This window comes from Onychomys torridus, chromosome 23, assembly GCF_903995425.1.
Source record: "Onychomys torridus chromosome 23, mOncTor1.1, whole genome shotgun sequence".
Lineage (NCBI taxonomy): Eukaryota > Metazoa > Chordata > Mammalia > Rodentia > Cricetidae > Onychomys > Onychomys torridus.
This window is the reverse complement of record NC_050465.1, coordinates 61,292,873-61,311,693: the sequence shown is the minus strand read 5'-3', so window position 1 is coordinate 61,311,693 and position 18,821 is coordinate 61,292,873.

Sequence of the window (18,821 nt, the reverse complement as noted above, 5' to 3'; positions counted from 1 at the left end):
GCTTGATCTCAGTACTCAAGAGGCAGAGCCAGGCAGATCTCTGTGAGTTCGAGGCCAGCCTGGTCGACAGAGCGAGATCCAGGACAGGCATCAAAGCTACACAGAGAAACCCTGTCTTGAAAAAAAAAAAAGAAAAGAATGGCTTGGTAGCAACTAAGCAGGACAGGGCGTGGCTAGCACTAATTGGCTGAAAAGTGAGGTCTATGAATTCAAGGTCTACTAGTTGCAGTGAGTGTAAGTACAGCCTGGGCTACAGACTTTCTCTCTCTCTCTCTCTCTCTCTCTCTCTCTCTCTCTCTCTCTCTCTCTCTCTCATGTGCACACATGTCTTGCTAGTTTATTTCTTTTGATCAGTGCATAATAATAGGTGTTATTTCAATTTACCCATTTACCTACTAAAAGACATTATGGCTTGTCCAAGATTTTTCCATAATGTACAACACTGCTTTGAATGCTGTTTGCACATGATTTTTTGTATGTCCACACTTTTTTTTTTTCACTTAAGAGTGCAATAAGCAGCCAGGCAGTGGTGGCACACACCTTTAATCCCAGCACTGGGGAGGCAGAGCCAGGTGGATCTCTGTGAGTTTGAGGCCAGCCTGGAATACAGAGTGAGTTCCAGGAAAGGTGCAAAGCTACACAGGGAAACCCTGTCTCAAAAAACCAAAAAAAAAAAAAAAAAAAAAAAAAAAAGTGGAATAAGCTTTCTAAGAAACAGCTGAATTGTTGGTCTAGGGGTGCAGCTCAGTTGGTAGATGGTTTTTCAAGCATGCACAAAGACCTGGGTTGGATCCTCAGCACTCCTAAGCCAGGCACTGTGGGGCACACCTGTAAGCCCAGCAAAAGGGTAAGGGCAGAGGATCAGAAGTTCAAGGCCATGCTCAGCTCCATAGCTAGTTTGAAGCTACCCTGAGGGGGCACACGAGACAAACAAGACCAACCACAATTTCTTCATCTTGCATAGCTGTCTTGTGTTGCAGAGTCACTAGTAAAACTCTTGGGTGGCTTTAGAGCCTTCTCAACATTCGGAGTGAGCAGTGTTTTGTATCTTGGTCCTTGTAACAGATACAAGATTTTATTGCTCTGTTTTGGAGTTTCCAAGACATACTGTGTGGCTTATGTTTTCAGACTTAGTTCTACTTGTATATCTTCAATGATGCAGTTTTGATGTTTTCAACTTGGTGTAGCTTCTTACTGTTCAGTTTTAGCTCAGTGTGCATTTTCAGTGTCAGATCTTCATTAGGTGTGTATTTATCAAGCATTCTCTCACAACTGGTAGCTTCTCTTTCTTTCCTTTTTGGTTTTTTGAGGCAGGGTTTCTCTGTGTAGCTTTGTGCTTCCCTAGAACTCGCTCTGTAGCCCAGGCTGGCCTTGGACTCACAGAGATCCACCTGCCTCTGCCTCCTGAGTGCTGGGATTAAAGGCGGGCCCGGCTTTTTGTTTTGTTTTGTTTTTTGTTTTGTAGCTTTTCTTTCGATTCTAAGAGTTTTGGAGCCTCAGTCAATTCCAACTTGTTAATGTTTCCCTCCTTGATGGTCTCAGCTGCTTTTCTATTACTTTGATAAAACACCACAACCAAGGCAGTTTATAAAAGGAAGCATTTAATTTGGAGCTTATGATTTTAGAGGTTCAGAGGGTTAGAGGTCATGACGGAGCAAAGCAATGGCCATAAAAGCTGAGAGCTTACATCTTGATCCACAAGACAGAGGTATAGTGATATTTTATTTGTACTGAAATGTGATTTTATTTGTATATTAATAAAGTTGCCTTGGGGTCAGAGCAAGCCATAGCAGAAGCTGGGCGGTGGTAGTGCATGCCTTTAATCCCAGTACTTGGTAGGCAGAGCGAGGCCGGATATCCGTGTGTTCAAGGACACAGCCAGCATATCGACACACGCCTTTAATCTCAATACCAACCATAGAAGACCTGGAGGTCTGTACAGACAGGCAGTGACGAGGAGGTCATGTGGTTGGGTTTACAACCAATGAGAAGGCAGAACAGAAAGTCTATAAAAAAGAGAAGAACACAGGAAGTAGCTCTCTTGCTGAGGGAAGGACAGGAGCAGCAGTGAAGGGTAAGGTTTTCAGCTCTTAGCTATTGCTCTGACCTCTTAGCTTTTAACTCTGTACTTGGCTCTGTGTTTCTTATTTAACAAGACGGCTACATCTACACAGAGGCCGAGAGAGAGGGACACTGGGAAAGGTAGGAGTCTTTTGAAATCTCAAAGCCCTACCATAACCCAGTAACACACCTTCTCCAACAAGGTAACGCCTCCTAACCCTGCCAAACAGTTCCACAAAGTGGGGGCCAAGTATTCAAACATGAAACTAGGGGGCCGTTCTCAGTCAGACCACCACAATTGTGTCTGATGTTGTGTCTGTAATATACAAAGTCAGTGTAAAGTTCAAGGTTACTCATATTGCCTCTTAGTCTATCTTTTACAAGTGCTATAGCTTCTGCTTTATGTTTAAATCTATTACCCATTTTAACTACTTTTATTTCCCGTGATACTGGGAATTGAACCCAGGGCTTCACCCATGCTAGGGAAGTGATTTACCACTGAGCTATACCCCAGGCCTATCTATTTTTTTTTTTGTTTTTTGTTTGTTTGTCTTAACAATTAGAATTTTGATGTGATTTTACTGTTGGAAAGTTTTAAGAATCACAGAGAGTAAGAAAAGCATAGCTAGTCCAAAAAGCTGGTGATTAATTCCATGCTTTTGAGTCCCTATTTTTAATCCCGATACATGAAGCTATATTTTTTTAATGCAAATAGACATCGTTTTTTTTTTATTGTGTTCACAATGTCAAATGCTGAGTTTGTTATATAACGCAAGTCCCTTCTGAAGGTCAGTGAAGAAAGGGTGCTTCAGTGCTTCCTCGGGTCTCCCGAAATCAGCAGTATTGTGCAGTAGTGTCTGTAATCACCAGTGTTATCAGAAACCCATCCAGGATCTCCTCATTTCTGGGAGTTATCCAGACAGTCAGACACACAGAGTGACTGCTGAGTGGCTCTGAAGGGAAGAACCTTGATGTAATTCTCTTCTCATCCTCCTCGGCTCCCAGCAACGGTGCTCCCTCGTGTTTAAGAGCACGTAGCCTCAAGGTCAACGGGGACTCTGGAAGCACAGCGTTGATTATGTGGTGCAGAGAGTGCAGTGGTAAATTTTCAGGATTCAGCAAAAGTCAGAATTGCTAGTTTTGCTTATTTATTAGCCTACAGTGAGCTTTCTGCACAGTGTGGTGTGTATTTGAGTGCACTTAATGTGTAGTGGAGTCTTTGGAGGAGGTCAGTTAAAATGGAGATTCTGATGCAGAAACTGTGACATGGTGGTGAAGGTTCTGTGTTCTTGTCTAGAAACTTGTCCACTTCATTTATTTTTACTTTAAAACTTTTTTTTTCCCTTTGAGATAAGGTCATATGTAATCCGGGCATGCCTTGAGCTCTCTAGCAGGGGATGACCTTGAACTCCTGATCCTCTTATTTCAACCCCTCCAGTCCTGGACCTATATGCATGCACCTTCATACCTGGCTGTTTAATTTCTTTTTGACGCAGAAGTGAAAACTTTTAAGTTAAAGAACATATTTTAATATATCAGTATATATTTAAAGTAGCTGAATCATTACATGTAATTTTCAATTTTTTTTTCATGGAAGAACAGACCCATGAAGGAAAAAGTATCTGTGGCCCACAGAAGCTATAATGATTTTTTTATTCTAAATAGCAGTCCTGGGAGAACAGTGCTTCTGGCCCAGGGATCACACTTTAAATAGTAAGGTTTTATCGGGGTCTCTCTTATAGGGATTGAGGGAGGACCATCTTAGATTATGTAGAATTTAAAGGATTCTCATGTATTGACGAATGTTTTATATATGAACCTGTCCATGTGTCATACTGCCTCATGAGCCTGGCATATTTTCTCTTCTGGATGAACCCCTGCCACAAACATTTGGCCCAAGTATGTATGCAGTCAACTAACTCTTTGGACTGGAATTGCTGGATTTGATCATTTTCCTTAACATGGACCTTATATATCACGGGAGACATGTTCAAAGCAGCCTTTGAAACATCTGTTGTTTACTCAGGATTTCTTCTGTCCCTAGAATGAGAGCACGCTCCTTTCCCATTCCCTGTAAACTTTACCATGCCCCAAATTAAATAAACATTTGTCCAGAGTTTTCTCCAAATTTCTCATGGTCCCTGCCTTCAAGTTACATTCTTAACTTTCTTTTGCTTGAGCCTACAAACTAAGTTAAGGGGGAAGAAGCCCACAGCCCAATGCTACAAAAACACCACCTGGAAGACCAGCCAAGCAAGCTAACCAAGAAAGCCCAGCTGAAGGCAAAGTCTTAACTGGACCAATTTTCCTTTCTCTCTGACAATGGCTCTGAAGTGTAGTCCCCAGATCAGCAGCAATGCACAGGAAAACTGCTAGAAGAAGCAACTCTAGGATTCACCCCAGAGCTCCTGAATTGGAGGCTACGAGTTCTACACCAGCTGAGTTTAACAGGGGATTCTGCTGAGGGTGAGAGTCTGAAGTCATCGCTCTAACCTATTGGCTCTTAACCCAATCATAATCATAAACACAATCACCTGGAGGACATTAGGAAACTATAGCTGCCTGGGCTCCATCCAGACAGCCTGATGCCATTAATCTACCCTGGGGCCTGAGCTTGGGTGCTTCGAGAGAACCTTCCAGATGATTCTGTTGTGTAGCCCAGCCCTGGCTGAGAACCACTAGTTCACATGTGTCAAAGTATATGTGTCAGTGACTTCATGCAAATGTGTAAGCAAGTCCCAAGTCTTTTCTTAAGTAAACTGCCCATTGAATAGATTGCTCAAGAAAATGCAGATGATTCCAATAAGCAAACAAATGCTGCACATTTACTATATGAGTTACGTTCTAGGCAGTGGTTAACTAACTGTGGGCCACAGACCAAGTCGAGTCCACAGATCTTTTCATACAGCCTGCAAGCTAATGGCTTTTACATTTTCAAAGTTTTTTTTTTTAAAGCTAAACTAAGAATTTGCAGCAGAGACCGTATGTGACCCACAAAATCTAAATATTTACGATTTGATCCTCTGCAGAAAATTTTGCTGACCTTGCTGGAGATGCAGCAGAGACATTTGTTGAAGGAAAGGCTTGCAAATGCATTTCAGAAGCAAGGGTAGCACAGGGAACAGCTACAGTGCCAAACTATCTGGGCCTTGGATGATTCAACCCAGGCAGAAAATGCCACAGGAAGCTGAAAGTCAGAAGGGGGTTGGAAATCATATGAGTTTTACAGCAGAAAACTTCAGATAAGAAATCCCTTAAGATCTTTGGGCAAGGTCATGTTTAGAGTTAGGAAGCTCAACTTGAACTATTTCTAGGAAGTAAGAACCCAGGGTGGCTGACATTATTGCGTTCCTGGCATTCTTGGAAAGTTCTGCCGATGGGACCTCTTCACATGGCCAGCTCTATCCTCTACTGACACAGAACCCTAGACCTTGACTGTGGGGTTATAGTTTGGTTTTGAAGAGGTAGCTGGACTATTCATTTGTTTTCAAGTAGGTGATGTAGGAAACTCATCCCAAAGTCTGTTTGGAGGTAGAGGACGTCCTCCAGGAGGTCTTTCTTGAGGTCGGTCAACTTTTGTTCCACTGACCAAGTGCCCCTTCCTCTTCCCCATGTTGCTTCTTGTGTTTCCCATGTTGCTTCATTGAACACCCCTTAAAATGGCTTGTGTGTATTATTGCCAACGACTCCCTCTTGGAATGTAAACCTGTGAGGATTGCAACTTTGCCGGTTTAATACAATTCTGTTATCACCATCACAGAGCTGGCTTTGGTATACTATTGACTCTACACAAACTGTTCCAAGACTGATACTTCATAATGACTACTTTAAAAAAAATTCAATAAAAATAAACAACCAGATTCTAAGTTGACTATATTTGGAGATTGAATCACAGAGAATCACAGCCCTTAGTACCAGCTTATAGCGTGATGGAGAAGGAGTGTATGTGTTCTCCTGATAGGGTTCTATGATGTCTATCCCTGACTGTATTAGACGGGATGCTATGGGGCAGAACTGTAGACAGAGGTTGGTAAAAAGGGACCTAGTGAAGCCTCATCAAAGCCAGCAGCTGAATGTTTACAGGGTCTTCCATGTCATTCTTCACTCTGACATCCCTGTGGCTCCAAGTTGATTGTGCATAATCTAATCACCGAGGTTCACTGCTATCACAGTTCCAAGAATATTTTTACATTGCTTAAAAGGAGATAGAATCAAATAGCTTCCTAAAAATACTTTAGGCCTTCTAAAGAGCAGCCTGGTTCAGACAGTCAATTGCAAGCTGAGGGAGAGTGCTTGCTCTATTGGAGAATAAACAAACATAGTAAGCCACAGTGGTCTGGGGTGCCTCGAAGCCTTCGCCTCTCTTCTGAGTCCTTCCGAGAGCTTTCTGGTTCCATTTCATCTGGGGAAAGTTCCTCACCCCGCACATTCCTACAGTCACTCAGCTAATCACCATCATCTCACTTGATTTGTTCCATTGTGCCTGTTTTTGAAATGTTGGGATCTTACAGGAAATTCAGTCCAATTGAACATCTACCCTGTTGCTCAACAAAAATGGACAGTTATGGCTATACCCAACTAATGTTTGATTGGGAAGTGTTAAGCCCCAGGTGAAGCTTAGTGAACCTAGTCTATGCATGATAGCTGAGAATAGATGACCGGATCTCAGCGCCAGCCAAGACATCCCAACAATTCAGTTTTCTTTTTTTCCTTTTTTGGTTTTTCGAGACAGGGTTTCCCTGTGTAGCTTTGCGCCTTTCCTGGAACTCACTTGGTAGCCCAGGCTGGCCTCGAACTCACAGAGATCCGCCTGCCTCTGCCTCCCAAGTGCTGGGATTACAGGCGTTCGCCACCACTGCCCAGTGAAAATTAGTCAATTCAGTTTTCAATATCTTCCAACCCTGACTGGGGGTGAAGAGTCTTTCATCCTCTCCCTCCCTCCCTCTCCTACCCACACTCTCTTTAATAGGAATTCCAGCCATGCCCCCATGGTTGTGCATGCCTGGTGGGACACTTAGTCATCTCTGTGTAGTCATTTCCGAGTCATGTCCCATGGCTATGTGGTAACGTAATCAAACGGATATGACCACATGATCTATGGGCATGCGTGGAATAGCCACTTGGGCCTGTGTGCACAAGTGAGACCTGGCCTTTATAAGACAGGCCCATGTTCCCCACTCTTTCTCACTGTGTCCTTCCACAGGCCTGATCACATCTCTCCCTTTCTCCTTGTCTTGATAAAACTCTTGTCAGTGGATTCTGTCATGTTTTGTGACCTTTCTGTGGGGGTAAGTGCGCCACTAAAAAACAATTACTTTTCCTTCTTTTTACCCCCTTCCTTCCTTCCTTCCTTCCTTCCTTCCTTCCTTCCTTCCTTCCTTCTTTCCTTCCTTCCTTCCTTCCCTCCTTCCTTCCTTCCTGCCTTCCTTCCTTCCCTCCTTCCAGTGAAATCAGGCTTATTAGAATAACTGTCGGGTAGCAAGTGAGCTTGGTAGTAAGGAGAACATCAGCTCTAGGCTCTTGCTCTGTTTGTTAGTGTGCCAGCTTTTTTTTTTCAGTTTCTATTATGTCCCCACTTCTTGCTGCCTATAGATCTACAGACTTATTATGAGTGAATACAGAAAAACAAAACTATAGAATTCCTCGGCAATAGGACATTGGATGGTACAGCGCGGTGCCTGGGGAACAATCTATTTTCAGTGGGTGATCTCGAATTACAAGAGTTCTTGGAGTGCTTCTGAAACTTTGAATCCTTCACCGAACCTGGAGTTGAGCTTAGTCAATGGCCCAGTTGAAACAAATACCAGCAAGAATCCCCTCCCTGAAATACTCTTATCAGGATGCAAAATGGAACAGTTTTTCTTTGCTTGAAGGGAAACAGAGACACGTGAGTCACCCACCAGTCCCTTTCCTTCCCCTGCTTCAGGGAGTTAATGTTTTACAGAAGTTGGAGGGATGGGATGATTTGCTTAGGTGTTCCTTTTGCTTTTATGTGTGATAGACAGATGCAGCTGACGTTGGGGAAGACAGGACAAACCTCATCTGTCTCCCAGGGAGCCTTGGAATTCATTTCACAACTCATTTATTAGAAAACCAAGCTCTTTTCTAAATGTGCCAACGGGAGTATTCCAGTGCCGCGGAGAGCAACATTGTATCCCTGGAGGCAGATAAAACTCAACCTTTGAACCTCAAAGGAAGCTTTTGTGCTTGTCAGGGGCAAATTTACTACAGTTGGCAAAGCGCAGAAGCCGTGGGCATTGGAAGGTGCAAGGTTAAGGGAATGTTGTCTTTTTGTTGGTGGGGACAGCCTCATTCTTTTCTTCTTTCCCTTTTTAAGTGATACTAAAAGAAAGTCTGTCGTGCATCCACATTCTAAAACTAATCCTCAGCATATTCCAAAAAGCACCTTAGAAATTTCACATCCCCAGGTAGAAGTCCCCGGAGTGAACTTGAAAACAGAGCTACCCCAGGACCTCAGTAAATGGTCTGAGCTGGAGCCTAAACCCATAGTTGACAGCCAATGCTGATCCCCTGAAAGACTTGGAAGCCTTTGTAGTCCGGACCACGCTTCCATGAGAACCTACTTCAGGCCTCTGTGTGGACACAGCACATCTCTTGGTCAAGATCAGAAGTGTCCAGTTAGTCAAACCCTGAGGTTATGATCCAGGCTTTCATGGCCACAAAAATATACGGCCTGAGCCAGCTGTCCTTTAGGGGTGACAGGTTGATTGGAAAAGTCATGCATGCTGTTATTCAAAGAACAACTAGATCAGCAGCAGTTGAGCTCTTTGCAAGGCTTGACAAGGATTGTCTACTGAGGAAAACCATCAGAGGTTTTGAGAACCTGCTGTAGCAAGAGACTAAGTTAATTTGAGAAACCAACATGACAACATCAGCCCACTGACATCTTGAGCCGCAAATTTTTGCATCGTCTATGGGTCTCTGAACAATACCCCTGCAACCTTCAAGCGCCTTGATTCTTTTATGGATCTAACCTCTTCCAACAGCACCCACCCCACCATTAAAGCCTGTTCACATTCAATTTACATCTCAGAACTCTTGCTACCACCGCCACAATAAGTATTTATGATAAACAGGATATATTTTAGAATTACAAATAAAAAGACCAAAATCCACTTGCCCGTGGCCTCTTTCTCACTTTGTGGAAGTCCCCAAAAGACTTAAACATTCAGAAATGGCAATGTGTGAACTTTGCACACCAAATAAATACCACAGGAAAAGCTTTCTATCTAGTGAAATCCAAGGGTGTCAAGCCCAGGGCCAGGGTTTTTATGACAATCCCAACAAGACTCATGTAGTTAAAAGGAAGCAGGTGCTTGCCGGGTACAGCGTGCATGATGCCAACTTTTGAAGTTACAAACCTGCTTGCTGTTTACTCATTGCTGTCCTGGTAACTCCTGGTTCTGAGATGACCCATGCCCAATGAATGTTCTCATTTCTAGAGGCAAAATCAACACCAAGAAATTCAAGGTGTGGGGCTGGAGTGGCTCAGTGATTAAGACTGGCCTCGGTTCTTGTAGAGGATCCCCGTTTTCAGCACCCACATCAGAAAGCCCACAGCTTCTTTTAACTCCAGCTCCAGGACATCTGACCCTTCTGGCCTCCAAGGTCACCAAACTCAGGTTCATATACCTCCTTCCACACATACCTAAATAAAGATAATAAAATTAGTCTTTAAAAAAAAAATTGGCACTTGAGATTTGGGCAAAGCTGGTCTAGCCAGAGGTCCATGAAAAGAAGAAAACTGAACATTCATAGAGTCGAGAGAAGCAGATCCATCAAGAGTCATATCAAAATGGCAGTCTCCCCAAAAGACTGGTATTGCCTTGTCCACGCCAGAGAAGCCACAAAGCCAGGCCGGTAACAGAACCATTAAGAGCCAACAACTCTCAGAAGACAAGGCAGTAGCATCAAAGACAGCATCAGCTGAATGAGAGATGGCCCTGCCAGATGCTACACATTCGCCTGTGTGTGTGTGTGTGTGTGTGTGTGTGTGTGTGTGTGTGTGTGAAGTCTTCCAGACAGCAGCAAGCATGATTTAGGGCAAAGAACATGTGGCTTGGAGTTTGCCTGGCTTTAGTATTTATTGCCCCATGAGAACATTCTTCAGTAGTGCTTGATGTGAATTCTCTCTGGTTTTCATAATCACATTCCATGCCAGGGGTTATCACACACACACACACACACACACACACACACACACACACACACACAGAGGATTCTCAGAGGTGTCAAGTGATGTCTCCAAAATCCTGTCATTTAAACATGGTATTTCAGTCCATCAGCAATCAATGGACCCTGAAATTGTGGAAAGGGGGGATTACACAGTGTGGTAAACTATGAAGATTCAAGCATTCCCAAACAATGCAGAGGCAATAGATGAGCCAAGGAGAGGGCAAAGTCCCTGCTGTACAACTAGGAGGATCTGAGTTCAGTTCCCATTGTCACATGAAAAGCCAGGCATGATGGCACATGCTTGGGGCTCAAGTGCTGGGAAGTGGAGATGGTGGATCTTTGGGAGTTCACTGACTGGCCAACTCAGTCAAATCCTTCAGTCTCAGATCCTGGTGAGAAAAAACAGTAATGGGCTGGCCAGATGACTGAGTTGGTTAAGGCACTTGCTGCCAAGTCTGACCACCTGAGCTTACCCTTGAAGGGAGAACTGACTCTGAAAAGTTGTCCTCTGACCTCCACGTACACACTACTCAATGCACATGTATCCCATTCCCATCCATGTGTGTGCACTTGAGCACACCCCCCCTCCCACATACACAAAATGAAAGGCACAGCACTTTCTCAAAGGCTCATTCTTCTTCTCAAGCCTTCATTGCTGTGCTTGAGTTAGAATTCCATCCCGTGACACACTTCATCTTTGGAAAAGACAAGCAACCCCTGTGGGTTCTGACTGCCTGGGGAGTGATATTCATGAGCAAGCTAGACCTTCAACACCCAATACAGAGTCTTGAGCTTCCACACTACTTGCACACTTGAAATTGAGTGGGTCAGAATTGAGATATGCAGGTGTGTCAGTGATATACTGAAGTTCAAAGACTTGATCCAAGACAAACCAGAAGGTGGAATAACTCAACATTAAAATTTATATTCATTACACATTGAAATGATATTTAGATTTGTGCTAAAAATATTTTCTTTAAAATAAATTTGCATTTATATCTTAATGTTTTAAATGTGGCTTTAACTTTTAAAAAAATATATGCATATCTTATATTTGTGAGAGTCCATTGTAACTATATTGTCCTGCATTAGTGTTTCTCTTGGCTTGTATTACTCTCTGCTTCCTTTGATGGTTTCATATTATGACTGGGCTTACATCAATCTCTCTTACTTTCTCTCCTCTCTGTGCTCTATGATGTATATGTGGGTGTTTTATGCATATACATGTATCTATCTATTTACATTATATGTGTATGTATGAATATCTCACACATATTTAGTAGCAAGAAAAGGCAACTTCATTTCTTTAGTTATCTAAATGGGTGAGAACATTGACTGGTTTAGAGCCTTTTATGTTCTAGGTACCCTGACCAGCTCTTTACAATTATAGTTTAGCTTTCTTAACTATCTCAACAATAAGCAAGAATATAATTATTGCTGCATAAGTGAAAAACTTGTGGTTCATAAAGCCCACAGCCTTGCTCAGACAAGGACAGTAGGTTGGTAGGTGATGTTGGCATTTACTTCTAGGTCTGTTGAAGTACAAAGCTGTGTTCTCTGTAAGCCAACAAAAGTACACAGCGGTTCAAGACATGGATGAAGAATCATGATACCTAGATAAAATGGCATAATCTCTGTGCCCTTCAACTTCTTCATCTGTAACCCAGAGATGATAATAACATCATTATCCTCAGGGAGCCGATGGGAATATAAAAATGACAGAATGCTGTGTGTCACGTGCTTGCTTGGTGTTCAATCCATAGCAAGCACTCAATAAATTAGAGCCATTATTAATTCACTCAACAATGCATATTTCAAGCAATGTCTCCACAGGACAATGAATGAGTCCCATCTGAAGGCCTTGCCAACTTCCACCCCAGGGTTTTGAATCACAGCTTTGCTTGATGAGCTTCCAAGATGCTCGTCTGGTTGTCGCACACAGCAGCTGTCTTGGCCCCTGCCTCCCTATTGCTCATGCGCCCTTGTCTTGGAATGGTTTAGCCACAATCTTTAGTAAATCTAGTTTGAAAATGCGTGGTCTTGGAATATTTTACCAACCCTCTCCACTCTCCAACTAACTGCTCTAATGAAGAGAAAAATGGTAATTGAAACGAGACTAATTAGATTGTCAATTACCTGCCTCCTCACATAGGTAATTGAAATCCCCCTAATTACAGGGTCTGTGTGTCTTGGTGCTTTGTACTGAGGGATTATTAATGGGAAGCAGCTTTAGATGAAGTAACAGGAAATCTTGAAAAATGATTTAGGAAAAATTCGTACTAAAGCGTTCATTTTTTTTTTCAAAGCAAAAATGTTTTATATTCAATCCAGCAATGAAGTCATCAACTAGAAAAGAAATCAGTCCAATAGTTTGCTCGACTATAATGTTCAGGCATTTGAGTAAAGACAAGGATTCCAATGCTTAGCCTCGACAGTGATTTTTACCCACTCTTTATCCTTGTTTTTGTATGAGCCCCTTTGGACCCATGTATCTTTTTTCTTGGAAAGAAGGAATGGCCATCAGCAGGCCCTAGGAGGATCTCAAGATAAATACAGAAAGTGGGATTTGCAGATGAGGCGCAAAAATGTACAAGAAATTAAATATATACATCAAACAAATGACTTCCTCTGAGTGCCCACTAGGAGGACCTTTTATTGAAGTGGCTTCAAGGGTGAGTGGGTAGGGCAGTTTTGATTCCGGAAAACAAAGTTCTAATGATGAAACTCTTACAGAGCTCACTGCTAGGAAGGTAGTTTCTAACTCTAAGCAAAGTGCCTTCTCAGACATACGGTAACTTCTCAATGGAAGAGATTTTTCAGGGAAACATCTAGGGACAGTGAGGTCACATCAATGAGCCCATTCTGCTTGGATGTAGATGATTCTTAATACTTTTCCCAGCCAAACAACATCTGGTCTCTCACCATCTTGTAGTAATAAACTTCAAATTTGGAACAAAACATATGATTTCTACCTGAGCTAGGCAGACCCAGCCACAGGAAAAGATGCTCTGACTTGTCCAAAGTGACCTAACTTGAGCGTGGCCAGGCCAGAGACCTAGTCATTCTCTACTTAGCTTTTGTCAGAAAACTGACCCAGGGAGCTTGATTTGATGAAGCATTATTATTATTTTTCTGTGTGTGTGTGTGTGTGTGTGTGTGTGTGTGTGTGTGTGTGTATGTGTGTGTGTGTGTGTGTGTGTGTGTTTGTTTGTGTGAATACACATGTGTGTATTGGTACACACAAATACATATGCAAATGTGTGTGGAGGCCAGAGATTAGTGCTAGGCGTCTTTCTTGATCACGCCCCACCTGTTAACCTGGAACTTTCTGACTTGAATAGACTAGCTGGACCAGTCTCAGGGATCCCCCTGAATCTGCTCCTCAACACTGGGTTTACAGGCATGCTTTGACATGCTCATCTTTTCTTTGGATGTTGGCGATCTGAAGTCAGGTCCCTGTTGTCCCACAGCAAGTTCTTCACTGACATAAACCATCTTCTTTGCCACGACTTTTCTTACTTTATACCACTGAAGTTGCAGTATAAAATGTAATTGCCTTTTTTCTCAGAGACGAGACTATAAACAGGCAGCTCAACAAACATTTTTTTTGAGATTTGGACAAATGCCTTTCATTTTGTGTATTCCAGAGACATTAGGATTCCTGGGTGATCCAATATGACTCTGGTTTTACAGCCATCACAAGAGGGTCTCTAGATGTATCCCAGTGAGCAGGAGCTGACAATGAAAGAATGATGAGCATAGGATGAGATAGGAACTTAGACCTTACCCCAGAGGGATTTTGCCCGTCACGTGACTAAGGTGGGACTTTCATGGCGGCACCCACCAACCTTACTCCAGCTCCTGCACACAGCAAAGTGTCCGCATCATAGGAACAACCTGGTTAAGGAGTGTTGGCTATGGAAGGGACAGAAGGGAGCAGCGCTATGGTTTGTACACCCTCTAGAAAGCGTTCGAGTATGTCCTTGCAGTGGCTGTCAGTGAGACAGTGTTTGTTGTCAACACCACCACCAAATGGCAGCAGCATCAGCAAAATGAGAAACCCCTTATCCCCCAAGTGAAATGAGTCCTGCAGTGAAATCATTCTAATAGTTTGGAATCAACATATTTTGCAGTGAAATAGTATTTAATTGAAAACATCAAAGTGTAATGCAAACTTCAATTGATTTCTTCCTACAAGTTGACTTAGTGAATATTGACAGTCTCTCACTTGTAGCAGGCACCAGAGGCAGTACTGAGCCTTTTGGAGGGAAAGAACTATACCCAATTCATGGTTATTTACACAGAGAGTGGGGCCTCCTAGGAAGACACTAGATTTACAAGGCTGGGGGCAGGCTGTTGTTGAACATGTAAGTTGGGGGCAAAGCAAAAGATGTTTTTGTCTTTGTGTCCCCACATGGAGAGGCAGGTCAGGCAGACTCCAGTGACAGTTACATAGCTTTGTGTTAGGACTTTCTAAACCACAAGTGGCTTGTGTGATCATAGCCTAATGCACAAAAAATCTCCAGTTTTTTAATCTTTGTGATGTCTCAATCAATGAGGTGGGAAAATGGAATTAATAATTTCCCTTCCTCCATCTGTTCACATTCTCTGCATGACAAAGACCCAATTAAGCAAATTTCTATACAGTTAGGCAAAAGAAAGAAAGAACCGAGAATGAACTCAGACTTCTCATAGAATCTCTTGGTGCTTGTGGGCTGGGGAGGGCAAAGGGAGGAGGGTGTACATGTAATGTTTCCTCAAGCTTTCTGGAAGCTATTTAGTGGCTGTGCAGTACACCTAAGAAAATCAATTCGAATTTCACCAAAAAGGAGACCCAGGGAAAGAACATGTGTTTTCAGATGTTAACATTTATCTTTTACTTTGCTGTTGCTATAGGCAAGAGATGACTTCAGTGGCACTGAAAACTGGTGACTTTGTGTCTTAGTTAGGGTTTCTATTGCTGTGAAAAGACACCATGACCACGGCAGCTCTTACCAAGGAAAATAATTCATTGGGGTTGGCTTACGGTTTCAGAGGTTTAGTCTATCATCTTCATGGTGAGAATCATGGCAGAATGAGGAAGGACAGGGTGCTGGAGAGGGAGCTGAGAGTTCTACGTCTTGATCCACAGGCAACAGGAAGTGAACTGAGTGTCACACTGGGCATAGATTGAACATGGGAAACCTCAAAACCTGCCCCCGACAGTGACACACTTTCTCCAACAAGGCCCCACCTACTCCAACAAAGCCACACCTCCTAATAGTGCTGCTCCTTTTGGGGGCCATTGTCTTTCAAACCACCACATGTTGCAAAGGAATTTGTTAAAAGACCTTTTCCTCTTCTTGCTGCCTCTCATTACCTCTCATTAGTACTGGCAGTCTGCAACCCCGTTTACTCTCATCCCAGCAGACGCTGTTCCTCCTGGGCATGCATATTGTGCTTTTACAGTGCTTGGCTCCGTTCATCTCTCCAATCACTGACATATCACTTACTAACCACCCTCCTATATTCTGAGAACACAGTAAGAAGGAAGTTATAGCCTTTCTTCTTAAACTTCCAATCTTTTTGCATACCTCCAAGTCACTTTCTCTTTACTTCTAGGAACCAATTGCAGATGGTGTGAGTTGGCTGACCCAACAGTTCTCCATGGCTTTCTGACTTTCTCCCCTCCCTTTCCACTGTTTTTATATTTTCTCCTTCCCAGGAACCCAGGAGTAGTCATGTGCCACTGTTCTGATTAATGATATAGAAGACGAGCTAAAAGGGGGCCAGATAATTTACTTATTTCACAAAGATGCATAAAACTAGTTAGCTCTTTCCTTATTCTTTTTTTTTTTTTTTTTCTGTCTTGAAAAAAAATACCTGGCTCAAGGGAAGCCTTGTGGGATCAGGAAGTGATCAACAAGAAAGAAATAAAAAGGCCAAGAGAATTGCAGAGATACAGGCTGTCTGAACTAATACCATCATCAACCATTCCCAGGCTTTCTATTGTCTACTTTAAGTCTATAAACAAGGTGAAGTTCAGTGGACTGCATCTCATAGTTTATGTGGCTGTGAAGTGACATCTTACAGCTCTACCATATCACCTAATCCTCCAGCAGGTTATCAGGTTATTGCCATTTCTGTAGGCTACCAGGAGGTCTGGATCTGTCATACCTCTTTTGGAACAATTTGTTTTTATCCCCTTTCTAACTTTTTAAAATGGTTTTCATCAGAAAAGATGAAAAGAACACCCATTAGACTTTGTTGCTGTGGAATGTAGTTCAATAGCAATACGGAAATAGTACATAACTCCCTAGCACATAAAACATACTCCAAACATCCTGTTGTTCTGACACAAGTATCAGAGAACCCAGTGCTATTTTTTTTAGTCAGCTGAGGACCAGTTATGGGATTGCAAAAGGTTCAGGATATGAATTTAACCTAAAAAACATTTTCAAAGTTTTCCCTTGTCAGTAAAAGAGCCTCTTTCTTCTTCCACACACCTTCGTGTGGCTTGAATTAAGAGAACAGCCTTACGCTCTGATCAGCTGTTAGTTCCTGGTGTAAACTTAAAGAGGTCAAATGGGTTTCACAACTTCACTGGACCTCCTTGAAGGCTAAGAGATGGGTTCTGCCACTGGGCAGCTTCAACGTCTTCAGAGTAGAACTCACAGGAGCAAAGGATATTTTCTCATGTGCAATTTGAAATTCTTGGACTTGTGATTCACGGGGTCTCTTGTGGCTTCTATGTGTTATGCTGTGGCTCTCTTACCCCTTGGGAATAAGAATGAATAAGAATACAAAGGAGAAGCAAAGAAAGAATCTGTGTTGATGGGGCTGAACATAGCAATAATTTCTGCATCCCTTCTCTAGTGCCTGCGATTTTATTACAGCCGAATGAGATATGCCTGATTTCATTACCTTCCATGAATAAAACTTTATTAAATACTTAAAGTATCATTATGCCTCACTGCAATCATTGCTATATACCGTGAGGGAGATGCTTTGAATACAAATGCCTTATAAACTTAAAAGGAAGAAGACTCCCTCTAATGTTAAGTCCAAGGGGTCCTAGTTAAAAGAGCACCAGAAGTTCTTTGAAGCACCAATGCCCTGGAAGTTCTATAGTCGATCAGGAAAAGGATGTGGAGTACAATTTCCAGGAGGATAATGCCTGTTCTATGTCTGATCCCCAATGTCTAGCACTATGCACAGTACACATTAGGTACTTGCTGAGTGTTCTAGTGTCCTTCTCTTGCAGTGACAAGTATGATGACCAAATGCAACTTAGAGGGGAACAGGATTTATTTCATCATACAGGTCATAGTCCATCACCAAGGGAAGTCAGGGCAGGAACCAGAAGCAGAAACCATGGAGGGACTGTGCTTGCTGGCTTGCTTTCAAGATCATGCTTAGCTTGGTTTCTCATAGAGCCCAGGACCGCTTGCCCAGGGAATGGTGCTGCCCACAGTGGGCTGCTGAGCCCTCCTTCATTTAACAATCAAAACAATGCAGACATGGCCACAGGCCAGGCTGATCTGGGGAATCCCTCAGTGGAGACCCGCTTCTCAGAGGAGTCTGGTTGTGTCAAGTTGACATGTGAAAGAATGGGTAACTAGGATGATCACCTTTCTCATTCACCACTTCTAGTCACAAACAAGCATCGTAGATTTGGGTGACAGTAGTAGCCAGTCTAATTAGCCTGTGATGTGACCAGATACCAAGAGGATGACTTTCTGGAGGAAGGATTTATTTTGGCTTATTGGTTTCAGAGATTTCAGTTAAAGGTCATTCTGGGCCCAAGGTGAGGCAGGTTATCAAGGAAGCCAGACACTGTAGAGGAGGAGGCTGCTTGTCTCATGACAGAGGGGAAGCAAAGAGATGTAAAAGGTCTGGTGACCAGTCATGACTTTGAAAGTCACAGCCTCCATGACCTACTACCTCTGCCAGGTCCCCCTTCCCAAGGTTTCTAGTACCTCCTACAATATTAGGGGACTACACACTGAACAGATATGCCTGTGGGGGACATTTTGTATTCAACCATAAAAAGGCCCAAACATAAATTTTAGCTTAATAATATATGAAACAATTAAAGATGAATTTTTTGACACAGGGAATCTCCCCTGCCCCCAGGGGGAAAAATCTCTCAAGCTTTCTTGCTAGCTAAGAAGTATGGAATGGAATTCTTTCTTCATTTATGACCCACTGAAGTCTTTTCCCCTACATGCTTTCAGCCTTTAGGTCAGCAAATTTGGTCTTAGTAAAGCTAGACAAAAATCAGCTTTGTTCAATGCTCAAGAGAAGAAAGACATATCACAAAAAGCTGATGGCACTCAGAAACCCATAATATAGATATATAATGACCGCTATACATATATTTCCTACCCTGATATTACCCTGAAACCTCAAATATATCTGTTTTACCAAATGTAAGTTATATTTTATGGCACTGTATATATATATGTATACACAGATACACACACACATATACATACATACATACACACATATACATGTATACACTGGTTGATTGGATGACCTTGGGTGTAGGAAGGCATTTTTACACATGAACTTTATATGAA